A 15,089-nucleotide genomic window follows, 5' to 3' on the forward strand; every position below is an offset into this window, starting at 1 on the left:
ATCTATCCAATGATCTGAGCCTCTGCTACCTTTGTCTTTAGGAAATGCAGCCTACACAGGGTGATGGTAAACCAAAGAATCACCTCTCTCAAAGATGGCAGGTTTCAGTGTCTCCCAGATCAACGTCATGTATGAACACTGGACTGCACCCACTTATCAGCATTCCCACCACGAGTGAGAGGACCACAAACATGTTTCTAGCCCCTGCCATAATCCTTTCTGATTCTTCGTGATACATATACACTCCATACAGGGTGCTTCCAACACACTCTTGTGATGTACATGAACCTGCCAGTGACATGTCAAGGAAGAAGCCAGAAGTGTTTGCAAAATGTTTGTGCAATCCAGTGTTTTCTCTCTAAAATAAATAAATGAGTGCAAGGGCCCAAAGGTTCTCTCAGTAGTGTGCCATTTGTGATGCGGAATAAAGAAGTTGGTGCACACCAAGGTTGCCTAGTCTTGATTCTACCTCATAACTTTCTTCCATCAACCTACAATTCTTGCCTCTTCAGCTCACTCTTGCAACTCTTTTTCATTCGTCTTCTTTCACTTCCTCTTTGTTCTTTTTTACAGCCTTACTCTCTTGCTGCAGGCCAATTTCTGCAGACGAAAAATAAATCCTGGTGCCAACAAATGAGTGTCTGTGCCAACCACCGGCACAAATTAAGTAGTGGTGGAAGCAAAGGAGAAGTTTCTGGCACCAGACAGCAAGGTACACTTGCGTTTGAAAAAATATTTAGAAAGTGGATGTGGGTAAGGGGGGCCGCAATAAAAACCCAAGGCCTTTATGTGGCTTTGCATATCATCCCGTTACAATTACGTTGATCTGTATATTGGAACACAGGCACAAGGAACTCAACTGTAACTGATCTGAAACTCATATGTCTTCTGAGGTAAGTGTAGTTTATGCAATTGATGGCCATATCTCCATTAAAACTGACCAGGGTTATATCTTGTAGCTGGCCTGCAAGGAGGTATACCGGACGCCAGTCACATTTTAATCATATTGCTAGATTACATTAAATATTGCACGTTATTTAAGTCGTTGAAAGGCCTAGTGTATCGCCCCTAGTGCATTCTATGTTTCCTCTTCAACGTTGTTGCCAGTGTTACTGTAGTCGATTGTTTTAAATTAAAACACACACTGCTAGTTTCAAGATAATTGTACAGTGTCCTAGCTGCCTGTCCCTTTTGAGTCTATCGAAAGCTTTATTCTGCTTTGTTTTGCTCAAGTAATTGTAGGTAGCATCATAACCGCGCGAGACAGCAGGAGAGTAATAATTTATGAGCAACGGCCGCGGAGGCTCTATAATTATTTATAAATCAGGCGCCCGAAAATTGGCAGAATATGCCATCAGCACAAAAACATTTTAATTAAGTAAGGAAAAACAGTGCTTTCTAAACTGCAAACTGTCCTCCTGGAGGAAAACGTTGGTAATATGAGTTCTCCTAATCTAATCCAGATTATGGATTATTGAAATGTCAGACAAGGAAAGTAACCCCCGCCAAGCGCTCCAGACCGCATTGACTTTATTGTTTGCCTGGAATGGCCCCTCAGAATTACTTGCTGATGTTAGCTAAAAAGTTGAAAGTAAATCTAAGTATGGAGTTAACAGGAGGGTACGTAAATCCAGGAAAAAACCACATGAGACCATGTAATCCCGTGTGATGACTGCTCAGAATGAAAACAAAACAAGTTCTCCTAAGTATAAGCAAAGCGTGAAACCGTCTTCAAAGGAGGCCTGCAATCAACACAGGCAGGGGATTTCAGACCCCTGGCTGACAGGAAGGACTTCTTAGCATGGGCTGTTTGCTTTTTAATGGTATGTGGACGCTCTTCCATTGACAACTCCCTGCTGGACGTTTCCCAGCCTGTACCGCATAGTGGGATGACACATCATGGAAGGAGCACGTGAAGAAAAAACAAACATATACAGGGGAAAATGCACTGGTAGAGGGGATACACCCTTTATAAAACAAACAAAAGAAGTAACACATATGGAAAGAATCCTGTACACAAAAAAAGACAAAACATGAGGCAGATCCCTAATTCCGCCAACTGAGGAAGCTGTACTTCAATGAAGAAAGGGAACCATTCCAGAGAAAGGTAGCACAAACAAGAAGCAGTGGTAAAGCCAACAGGTCTCACCTTGCGGACCTACGCACGATGCCACTACTTTTTGAAGATGCTGCACGGATTTGGCAAAAAAAAGCAGAACACTTTTTGCCGATGCTGCAGAGCATCAGCAAAAGAAAAAAAAAAAAAGGGATTATGACACGGTCATTGCTGCCGGTGGGGTCATTCAGTAGACTTGCATGTGTTATGACATGCATCTAACACGTGCACTTACAGAAAGACAGACATACCATCAGGGCACAAGTCCTAAACAAAAAAAAAAAGAAGTGGGATGACTAACCAAGTTAGGCAGCATACAAGTGACATCATGGTGCATGACACCACGGCATCACAGGAATGGGGATCACAACCCATGACCTCTTGGGAATAGACATCACAAGAAGTGCCATCATTCACGTTTCACAGGTCTATTATGGGTACATTTGGCAAATTAGATTTTGCGTCTGGTTTGTGCCAAAAAAGTGACGCAACCCGACACAAAATGTGGGCCTCAATTTATATATTTTTTAAAAACAAAATCGGACACAAAAAAGTTGGCAATAAGGGGAAACATAGCACTACATTTATTCTGTAACGCTGGTTGCAAAGTCTGCATTTTAAAATATCTTATGGGGTTAAGTCACCTGCTGTAGAGATCTTTGTGTGCCCAGTAAATCCCTGGGAACAATAATAATAGTATTGGAGTATAATGCATTTGGAGAGACCGGTGCTTTTTCTCGTCCCATTTTTTAATCGAAGTAGCGTAGAGGGTTAATGTGTCTCCTGCAAAGCACCTCATCTAACATACAGACAAAAGATTTTTATTTCATGTAGCCAAGTAAGTCAGTTACTGCTTTTAACACAGAGATCATTGTGTTACTCGCAGTCCATAAATTAAAATCCATCTAATATAGCACAGTAAGGTACAAAGGACATGTGACTCCTACACCTTGTAACCCTCACAGTCTTGTGTAACATTTTGTAGATTGATAGGATTTATTGCAAAAGCAGCATAAATTACTTTCAAAATATAATTTGGAAATAGACTCATAAATCCATTGATTTTCCCAATATAATCAAAATTAAATGTTCTGTAAAATTATCAATTTGATCAAAAATATAATTTTGAAATATTCAATACAGCTATTTGACTCAGCTGCGCATAATATTTTGTTTAATACACACCAAAGAATAAAATAAGAATAGGATTATTAAATTATTAATCTTGTGCTGTATTATCATTTTAGCATGTAACAAGCAATAGCCTCTGCAGCCTTTGCCAATACAGCATTCGCATCTCATGTAATTTATTCTGCTTCTGTCTTTCCGCCAACCGCTTTGAACCAAGCATCCTTTCAGAAGCCTTTACCCAGTTAGGTAACCAGCCTCCCTCTCATCAATCAGAAAACGGAAGTCTATATTTATGTTCTTTGTAGTTCGATAAGCCCAAAGCATTTCTGTGATCTCATCTAACAGGGCAGTATCCTTCAAAATTTGGTTGAATCTTTAAATAAGCCTCTTTAAACCTGTCGGAGGTTAAGCTCTGTACACAGTAGGAAACTGATTTATCCGAAGTGTTTAATGATTTGGACTGGGAGAATATTCTCCTCCACCCAAGTAGAGTGTCACACAATGTGCTACTTAAATATATACAATTTAATATTCTTAAGGGAGCCTACTTGACTCTTGGCAAATCAGGACAAATCTATCCTGGTTTCTCTTCATACTGCCCTTGATGCAGTTTTCCTGAGGCAGACTTGGATCACATGATATCGTCTTGTGGTGATGCCCTATTGGCCTACGGTTGCTGCTGTATTAACCCATGTAACAGGTTGCTGGAACTCCATACTCTTGAGGCCTGTATAATGGGTCTTCCCTTGTGCAGGAATATTGGCAAATTAGCCCCACGGGGCACTTTGGGGTGCTCGTTCTGTGGGGAGCAGTGAATATTAGATGAGCAGCTCTCTGCTGCACTAGGGACATCCCCTGTTCCTTTTTCTTTGGGTGTGCTGCCTTACGCATTTCCTTTTGCTATTTTTAGGATGTTTCTGGACACTCCGGTCTCCTTAATTTAGTGGGGCCATGAAGGGAGCCCATTCCCATGCGGCTTGCGTTGTAGTTTCTGGCACAGGAGGCAGCAGTCTTCTTCTACCTACCTGCAGGATGCTGCAGCAGGTGGTGGCCGCACCGCTCTCAATAGGCACAAGGAGCAGGGGTGAGGGTGAGGCCAACACACCACCATAGGGGAGTGACAGCACTCACTCTTCTCCACTTCTCCCTCCTGGCTCGGAGACCACAGGTTTTGGTTTTGCTCCTCTCCATGCAGCATTTGTTTCAGTAGGTCTCTGGCAAAGATGAGGCCCCCTGGAAGTAGCTGAAGATGCGGGGAGGGAGCCCCACACTCCCACTCCCTGAAAATACTTAATTGAGTCATGCGATGACCATGGGGCACTGGCCCAGCCGGGGAGTATTTTTAGGAAATTTGGCAGAGTGTTATGTACTCAGCTTCTCATAGAAGGTGAGGGGCAAAGGTCAAATAATTTAAAAGGCCATAACTCATAGCTGACGGGGCAATTTCAAAGTTCTTCACCTCATTTTACTCCTAGTGGTCAGCTCTATCAGTTTTAGCAGACCTTCTCACCTCCATTATAGCGTACATTGCAGGAATATGGTTCCCTATCTCGCTGCACCAGCTCTCATCCTCATCTTTGTCTCTGGTGTTCGTCTCCTTATTTTGGGGTGCAGAGGTCCAAATCTTTCCCCCAAAATGGTCCTCAAGGGCTGTAAGGGGGCCAGACACACTGGCCCTTGGAAAGAACCACTGTTCCTGGGGTCAACTAGGGACGAATTCTTAGCCCCTTAGAGCATAAGGTGGTTTGTCCTTCCAGCTGTCCATAGCTGCTGCTGCAGTCCCAGTAAAAAGCACAGCAAAAAGCCCTGCTCTCTGTTGTTCAAGACTTTTTAAATGGATGTGGAAGGTTCTAGAATCCAGGCACTCCTGGTCAATGCTTTGGTGCCACATCACCTTTACGCCCCTGTTCCAACCCTCCTGTACAACTTGCTGGGACAGACCAAGATGGCACAATCCAAAAGTCACTGGTCCCATCCTCTCTGGCAGCCTCAGTTTTGCCCCTTGCTGACATCAGTGCTTGGGCCTTTCCCACCAAAACTTCGAAGAGGAGCCCCCTCATGTGTTGGCTCCAGTTGTCTGAGCTTCCTCCTCTGTTCAGTGGCCCTGGGCTGTCCCAGACCTGGTACAGTGTGACAGGTAATTAACAGATGCAGATATTCTATCTCACCCTTTCCTCCTCCTCAGGAGCAGAGGACTCATTTTGTGAGGGGAGGCCTTTTTTTCCTCTGCTGGGGAGAAATGTAATTGACTTGGCCCAGCAAAGAGACAAAGGACAGGGCTCTGATCCTGAGCTGAGACAGAGAAAAATGAAAATTCTGGATGACTCATAAAATGTATGTGTATGATTTTCAGACCTGTGTAGTAAGACTGGTTGCCTATGTTTCACCTCATGGGACTATACATCCTAAGGGAAGCAAAACTGCAGAAAAAACTGTAAACCATACTGACTTTACCTATGAGTGCCCAAACATATTATATGGCCTATCCCGATTCACCTCCTAACCTTGCAGAGTCCTGCCTGTACACAGGCTGCATACAATGGTTGTCTCATACACGCAGCCCTCACACATTTGCACATACGTGTAACCAGTCATGTGCCCCTTACATTTGGTGCATTACAATAGCCTTATCTTAAAATGCAGACCCTGGCAGTAAACACAGAGTCCATGTACCATGTGATTACTGTGCTTAAGACACATGTAGCAAGACTTACCCACAGTAAAAAGGCCAAAATTGGGTGATAAAAAAGAAAACAATCGAGGCGTACAAAAAGGGTGTTATCCATTTTTGCAACAGTTGGAAATGCACAATTATGTAGTACTATTATTTTCTTTTACTGTTAAATGCTAGGTCATGTAGCCAGGCACAGACATAGGGCAGATTCTGCTGCATCCACACGTAAGCAATACATTTGTACACAGTAGTCACTGCAAGACCTACACATTTTTGTTGCGTGAATAGGGGGGGAATACAGTTTCAGCTACAGGGCCATAAATGTCACAGTAGCATCACTTGCAAACATTTACGTTAGTATCTTTCCCATTTCATCTAGCACCTTTTCCCCACTGAACAAAAATAAAGTGGATACTCATTTGACGTGAAAAACATAAGGACTGTGGGAGCCCACACATTACACATTTTTCCTCTATCCTATAATCAATACTCTATAGAAGAATCAAACTAATATTCCTCTGTAATGACACTTTGACATCACTATCTTCCTGCTCACAGTGCTACCAACAAAACAAGGTCAACACAAAAAGAAAGCCCACACCTGTAGATCCTTCAAAGACTTCTACATAGACAACATAACGCTTGAACATCTCTCACTCGATCAACTCCATGTCTGAAGCCAACACCTTTCTAAACAACGTGAACACTTTTTTGGGAAAACTATCTCAACATCCACACTCCAATTAAAATATACAAGTGCAAGTCAAAGACCTTGCAGACAAATGAACATTCCATCCACAGATTAAAAAATGGAAGAGAAACAGAACTTTCAATGACCTCATGATATTGAAGTCGCTCAAAGCAACACACAGACAGCTCATCACATCCATCAAAGCAAAGCACCATAGCAACACTATCCATGAAGCAATCACCAAAATCAGATTGCTTGTCAAGGCAATCAAGGCATTAACCCACTGTCACAACCACCTATTCCTCGCTCCACAAACAAATGCAGTGGTACCAACCTCTTCTTCAGTGAAAAATGCAAAAGATCTGACAACAGATGGATAACACTAAGCTTTCTAGATCTCTTACGCCCACCTTCTAGTAGAATCTTGCAATAGCCACCCTTCTAAGTCCTATATTTTGCAGATCTCACAGATATACCCAACTCCCTCAAACTCACTTCTGAAGAAGAGGATGTCTTACCCTCATTCTTCATCAAAGCTCTCTCTGGGAACATTCTTTCAACCCCACTCACCATAGTTAATGCCTTTCTCACTCAATGCATTTTCCCCGAAGCTCTCAAGATTGGCCAGATTCTTCCACTCCTAAAGAAATATACATCAGACCCTGAAGACCTCACCAAATACCTGCCCATCACTCACTTACCATCCATAAGCAAGATCAATAAAAAAAGCAGTCCATGTTAAAATTCAAGATCATATCAACGATAACCATCTCCTGCATAGCTACCAGCCTGGTTTCTTATCAAGCTGCAGCACAGAGACCTCTATGTTACACTCTGTGGATCACACCCTTTTGACCTGCTATGAAGATGACCTCTGCCTCCTAATATTGCTGGACCTCTTCAACAACACCAGTTTGCTCACATAGGAACCTCCAGGCCTCAAAAGATCCCTATCACCTGCAGAGTGTACTACAGTTCCATACGGTTTCCTATCACTTACAACTTCCAGATGGAGCCATTTGTGGTCTACTCACAATCAGGATTCATAAATATGCCCATGAATCACACTCTACTTTAAAGTCTCCTTTGCTTTAGCTATCTAACACGGCAAATAGTGTTTGCACATCATCCAGATATTTATGCCCACTCCTACCTGAAGCTCAATTCAATAAAAAAAAGAACAGTTCTTTGCCAAGAACAGCTAACAATTAACAGAACCAACCTGGCTCACTGGCATGAACCTGGACTGTTTCGAACCCCAACACTCACCAAAAGGCATGTCACTTGGGTTCATTCTGGACACCATCCCTACTCACACAAAACATATTGTCCAGAAGAACCTAATTGGCCTGGTACCAAGACTTTCTTTTAAACAAATTGAAATTGGTTCTTCCAGAAAGCGATTTGAAAACTGTTGTTCAAGCCCTTCGTACTCTTGTATGTGGATGGTGGTAACTCTCAGTTCTATGGCTTCCCAAACTCCACACTGGCACCCCCTAAGGGATTCCTACTCCCTTCAGCACATTTCATCCAGGACTTAAACAAATATGATCCCATCTACCCCATCCTCATGCAACTTCATTGGCTCCCTTTGCCAACCGCACCATCTTCAAAACCAGTTGCATCATTTACAAAGCCATCTTGACCAGCACCCACATTTACATTGCAGACAAGCACACTATTTCTGGTGATTCTTGGCATGGCATATGCACAGCCAAGACACCATTAGACTACAGGCTAAGAAGTGTTAAAAAGAAAAAACAAGGCTGCAAGACTTTTCCTTCTATGTACCCAGAACCTGGAACAATATCCTTGTATCCCTCAGGTCTGGCCTAACAGTGCTCTAATTTAGGAACAAGTGTAATACTCATCTCTTTAAAGGACAGTACCTCACAATCCTCCACTTTTCCTATCACATGTTGACTTTATGCTGGTCTTTGATGGTGTACTACACATCGCTGCCTTTGCCTCAGTTCGTTCTATAGAAATACATACATACATGCATATATACTGTCTAAGTACCCTAAAGTACTAAAATAGTATAAAATCTACTAAATATACCTTTGTTGATCTATCTCTTGCTTTCTCCCATTGATTATCTGCTACGTTCAGTCCCAAGTCTCTCTCTCTCACTGATTCTGAACAGGCCACGGGCTCTTGCATATCATCTTCTTCAGTATTTGATATGCTTAAGATACTAGCTAAGAAATACCAACTGCCTCCAACAAGTATTCTATAGGAGTGTGACCTCTGGGAATCTTAGGAAATTCCTTCCATCTGATGGTAAATCTACCCTGGATTTATGCATTCAAACTGTAGATGTAGCAAAGTGTCTCAAAAGGTGAAAGTAAGCCATTCTTGAAATCAAGGACATAAACGCCCCAGCTGGATGCAAATTGCCATTCCAACTTTTATCTGCCATGCAGATGTTCTGTGCCTAAAGAACTCATAGAGGTAGTGTAAAGTCTTATTAGTAAGCCCTAACACTAAAACAAAGAAAATTACCACAAAGTTCTTATGCTCTTCCCCATACCTCCATTGTGTGCCTCGCTGGAAATTTTTGCGACCCTCCACAAATCTGGGTAAACCATGTAATTACAAGTTACAAAGGATGTATCAAAGGATGTTTACATTAATGCTAATCATTTATAATATGGGGATCATTATTGGCCATGTCACCCCAGGTCATAGCGAGCTGAAGATCTACAGCTATGAAATAGAGAATGTCTGGAAAGGTTAGGCCACAATTTTGCACTCCCTGTTTTATGTCATCCAATGGCACAGTAGAAACCAAGGGCCATATGTACGAACACATTTTCCCATAGACACAGAATGGGCAAAACTGCTTGCTACATCTGGCCCCAAGGCTCTACATATTTTAAGGTACCATATGTTTGGCATATGAGGGACATAACAAAAACATAAAACATTTTGAGGAGGAACACCATTTTGACTATATATGTATACCAGCCATTGAGATCAGTTTTCAAATTCAAACTGTTTCCTTCCAGTTAAAACACTTCAAGACATTGTGAAAGTGTCATTATAGCCAATATTCCCCATCAAAAACACAAGAATTACACAATACCTTATTCAAACCTGCACCCATGCAGAGGGGATGTGCAAAATTACTTCTGACATCCAATGGCACCCAATAGGGAGGTTTTACATTTGGACTAAATAATGCTAATCCCATATATGTGATAGCACTTATTTTAAGTCCTCACCCAGGTTTCTTAAATAAAACTAATATATATATTACCTAGTGGCGTTTGCAACTAGGTAGTTATTAGGACCATGTTTCCATAGAAAAAGCATTTTGACCTGCCTGTATCTTTGGCACCGTTTGACAAATCTTCACAAAACTTTCCAAAATAAGTGGCCTGTGATTCTCGTTGCGCATGGCAAGTTTCAGGGTGATCTGTCAAAAGGGGCAGAGAAAAGGGGGGCTCAAAAAATGTTGCATTTCCCATTTGACCAGTCAACAAGTTTACAGCCTGAACCACTGGAAGGAATTACACCAAATTTGGCAGAAAGCTAGCCGCCTGTACACAGATTGTGCTTTTTGTCATTTGGTTAAATATGTTCAGTAGTTTAGGAGATATTTAAGGGCAAATAAAATTGCCTATCTGTCCGTGAATAAATCATGAATAATTCACCCAAAATTTGCAAATGTTCATGAATACGTATGCAAAAAGAAGCGTTGCAATTGGCTGACCGCAACCTGACTAGAAAGTTGCGACTGCTATTTTATTTCACAGGACACGGTCCCCGGGGGGCAAAAATTCAAATGGAAAGTGGCATAAGGAGTCAGGATGAAAGTACCCTGAGCCCAGGGGTGTGTTGTAGGTGTGTTTTAGGGGCGTATTATAGGTTTAATATAATTTTGTGTAACAGCAGGCGATATTCGCGACTTTCCATGAATTATTCGCAAAATATTCGCAATTAAGAAAAAAACTGAAAGAAAAAAAAAAACTCAAACATGCACTCACAGGCTCAGGTGCTCATTCACACACCCACTCAGACACTCATGCACCCACTCAGACCAACTCATAGACTCACACACCCACCTTTAAACCCACTCAGACACTCACACATCCACTGACTGAGACAGGCCCTTTGGCCAACTTGCGCTCACATGGCCGAAGGCCATGCGTGGTGCAGGGTTGGGTGGTTATAAGGACTTGGCCGCAAGGCCTGGTCTTGCAACCAACCCCGCCACACACGGCCAAAAGCCATGCACAGCGGGTGTTGGATTAACGTATATTAATTCAAATTGCTTGACATTAAAAAAAACATAAAAATTCACAGGAAAAAAGAAAGGTGATAGTTAGGTTCTGAATTTACTCGTACAAAACCATAAAAATTATGCGGTTATAGTTACAGTTTTTTCAAGTAACTATTACTTGCGCCTCAAGGTAACTATAACCCGCACCTTCGCCATGCACAGCTAATTACTCCACATATATTGTCATTGATGAGATCTTGTATGGCATCTTTGATATCACTGCAATGCTTGCAGTTACATTATTGATAAGAAAACAGTACATGGCTAGCGCGCACGTTATAGTTACCCTAGGGCGCGAGTTATAGTTACTTGAAAGAACTCTAACTATAACTGCTGAATTTCTATGGTTTCCTAAATATTACCTCCCTGTAACCTTTGGTTTTTCCAGTGGAAAAAAAAATTATATATATATATATACACACACACACACACACACACACACAAGTACTCAGGTGACTGTCACAATATTCCACCATTTCTGTTCAAATAGTTAATCATACAGAGCTTCACAAATGGAAACAGAGTATAAGTTGGAAATGACTGCGTCAAGCCCACCCACAATATTGAGTCAAATGCCTTTCCAAAAGTTACAGTGACAACCAACACCTCTGACTCAGGATCCACATCCTGCATGACATTACAAGGTCTGCACAAGTTGCTAGATGTCTCCCTGCTACACCTGAAATCTGCCTTATCCAAGTGCACCAATGTATTCGTGTGAGGGTTCAATGGGGTTACCAATATCTTAGCCAGAATATTTACATCAATACTAATTAGTTACATTTGAGGATACAATCTACATTTCTATACAGCACAGAAAGTGCCTACCTTGCTGCCACAATGACATCTGCATGACCCCAGACAGAGGAGACACAGAGGCCCTCATCCTTCTGGACCTTTCAGTGGCATTTGACACAATCTCCCACCCCATCCAACGTCTACACAACATGGGGATCCAAGGACATGCACTTCAATGGATGTGCTCCTTCTGGAAGAACCCAGTCAGTCAGCCTGGCACCTTATATGTGAAGTTCTGCAAGATCGCCCTTTTCCTAACCCTGACCCTCTTTAACGCATAAATGAACTCTTTAGCCAGCATCCTTCGCTCTCACTACATCAACGTACTCTCCTACACCGACGACGTGCAACTCATTCTCTCCATCACAAACAAGACGGCATGTATGCAAATCAAGTTCAATGGCTTCATGACTGCAATTCTCCACTGGATGAAGACCAGCTATCTAAAGGTGAACTCAGACAAGTCTGAAACTGTGATCTCCAGGAAGAACACATCACCATAAGACACCACCTGGTGGCCAACAAAACTAGAACCAAATACCCACCCCTACCAACCATGCCAAGAACCTTGGGATCATCATCAACAGCAAACTCGGCATAATTGACCTAGTCAATGCCATTAACGCCTCATGCTTCCATACCCTGAAGATACTGAGGAGGATTTTCAAATGGCTCCTAATCAGTTCCTGGAAAACCATCATGCACCCCATGGTCACAAACAAGCTGGACTATGGGAACACTTTCTATGCCAGGATCAACAAAAAAAGCTTCCTCAACAATCGCATCTTCTTTCACAAACTTCCAGACACCTCTGTTTGTCTGGACTCCTACTTGTACAAACCCAGTGCATTCGGAAAACCAGATCTGGTGGTCAAGCCTTCTCCTACATTGCTTCTAAAGTGCAGAACGTACAACCGCTATACATGACAGCCTCATCCTCACTTTTTCTATTCAAGCAAGAAGCTGAAGACCTGGCTTTTTTTGCAGTCCCACTAGGCCCTAGGTGTGGCTAGACTAGCACCCACTCAATGCCAGGATATCCTTTGGGTGGTAGTTCGCTCTACAAATCTGCATAACATATATCATTCTGTGGTTTCAGGAACACCACTATGTGCACCTCAAGGAATGGTGTTGGAAGAGATTCCAGATTTACATCTTATACCTTTGGTGCTAGCAATTTGTACTGCAGTCATGTATCCCCAAGTACTCTGCTAGAAATCAGCAAGCCAAAGGCATCCACCAACTCTTAGGCTGAGATTTTATTATCTAATTGGTTTGCAACTTCTACATCTAAAGCCTGACAGACTTTGGTGGACAGATGGAAGGCAGAGTTTTCTCCCAAGCTGTGGTGATCAGTTTTTTTTATTTTTACTGTCCCTCACTGCCATGATATTCTTAGCATTCAAGACAGTAAAAGAAAATCCATGCGACTAACCACTGTAAATGGGGGAATGGCTGGATGGCTTACTTTTAACAGCCCATTCTCCCTTTAGCTGTCAGAGGAAGGATATAACCGACTAAACTATACTACGTCATCCTAAACGTTGTGGTCCACCTAACTCTAAATTGTGTGGGAAGAACAAGAGTTTGGCGGACACAGTATGCTTTTGCCATAGCAATGGAGTACCCTGTCCACTGAAACTATAAATCAGGCCATTTATCTAAGAAATGCAACAACTTCAAAGCATATATCAATGTAAGCCTCACATATGGACAAGAAGGAAGTCACTTTAGAGTATACTTGCTTAGTAGTGACCAAGGGTATCAAATACATTTCTAATATCAAAACCCACCCATCCGTTATCTTGTTGGATAAGCACAATAGGCTAATTTCCTTCCACCTGTGCATCAGCAACCACGCTGAAGCCTTTGATGGTCTATGCCCATTTGACAATTTCACGCAGTCACATAGTGTGATATAAATTCTTCCTCTTTGGTCACAATCTCATCAACACTCACTGCACTTCACACATAGTGCAGAGAGTGGCCAAATCCTGAAAATCTTAACAGAATTTTTCAAGAGAGCCCAATGCAGTTTCCGGCTCAGCTAGTTCCTTTTAAGTTACAGTATCTAACCCTCCAGTCAAATTCTAATCCTCCTTATATACTTCCTGGTGCTTTCCTGATCATCACATAATTCTCTTCAGGAGTTAGATACATTTCAAATAATACATCTTAAAAGGAAATACAATACTTCAAACCTGAAAGAGCATCTCCACTTCCAATCTGTTTTTATATGTGTTCATTATATTATCTTCTAGACTGGTGCACAATAAGGCGTGTGGGAACTTGTAGCATTTCTGAATGTATCTATGCATGTCCTTAAAGATCAAGAATTATCAATTCATGCTGGAGTATTGTGCACTGTAGAATAATATCTGTGCTGACATTGCAGTACGCAGCTCATTGCAAATATGAATAATTTCATAAAATTCCATGTGAATACATTTCATAACCTTCAAGAATTTTTCTCTCTAGAATGGAAGCAATCAAGGCTTGTTTCCAAAGTGGGATTAATAGCCACTCCTATCTACTGTTAGACAGGAGTTAGTTAGGAACAGCATTATGACAGTGTTTAAACATTGAGTATTAAATCTTGGCCATCCATTTAGGAAGACAAAAGTCTTGACCATCCAATTAGGGCCACATATTTCAGATCATGAATATCTGACAATGATTCGAGAAATGTGAACGAGAGGGACAACTGCACAGAATTCTGGTGTGTTGGTGACTAAATGAAACTTTCAGGGCCATACCTCTGGGTTAATGTGCTTTGGAAACCCAAGTAGATATGTTTGCTGAAGCATCACCACACCTATATTTGGAGAGGTTGCATAGGCTACTACCATATGCTGTTTTCGCCAATTATGTAATATTGTTGCAATCTGAATTGAAATCGGACTGACCGTTACCTCCTACATTAAAATCTCAGTCTTGAAATGGATCCACAGAGTCTACCAATTGCCAAATTGATATCCAGAAAGCAAATGTTCTTCGGTGAAGATATTTTATTAGTGGCATTGGTGATTCTACAATTAAATACAAGCTGGATCATTAACTGTTGAACTGAATCTTTCTGTTGTAACATTTCCTTTTTTGCCTTCACCCAGACTCCAAACAGATCTATGTTTATGTGTCCCGGAACCCAATATTTAAACATAGGGGTTGAAACCTGGATATACACCTGAGATTGTAAAGCAATCTGTCATTAACGGTGTAGTCAATAAATTATGATCATGCCCTATAACGTATCTTATGTTACATAAACATTGCCTACAGGTTTACAAGTCACAAACAAGCAGTCGCGTTTGTCTGCACACCATACTTTTAAGCTACCGCAATAAGGGCTCTGGACAAAAATTATATCATATGTTACATCTTTTTCTAACAC

General features: G+C 41.7%; 1 protein-coding gene across 2 annotated transcripts in view; it reads right to left on the reverse strand.

Moving 5' to 3' along the window:
• JCAD (junctional cadherin 5 associated) overlaps positions 1-15,089 on the reverse strand; it is a 260,127-nt gene that overhangs the window by 231,134 nt on the left and 13,904 nt on the right. The gene's annotated exons all lie outside the window — the stretch shown is intronic.

The sequence above is a fragment of the Pleurodeles waltl genome, chromosome 10 (assembly GCF_031143425.1).
Source record: "Pleurodeles waltl isolate 20211129_DDA chromosome 10, aPleWal1.hap1.20221129, whole genome shotgun sequence".
Classification (NCBI taxonomy): domain Eukaryota; kingdom Metazoa; phylum Chordata; class Amphibia; order Caudata; family Salamandridae; genus Pleurodeles; species Pleurodeles waltl.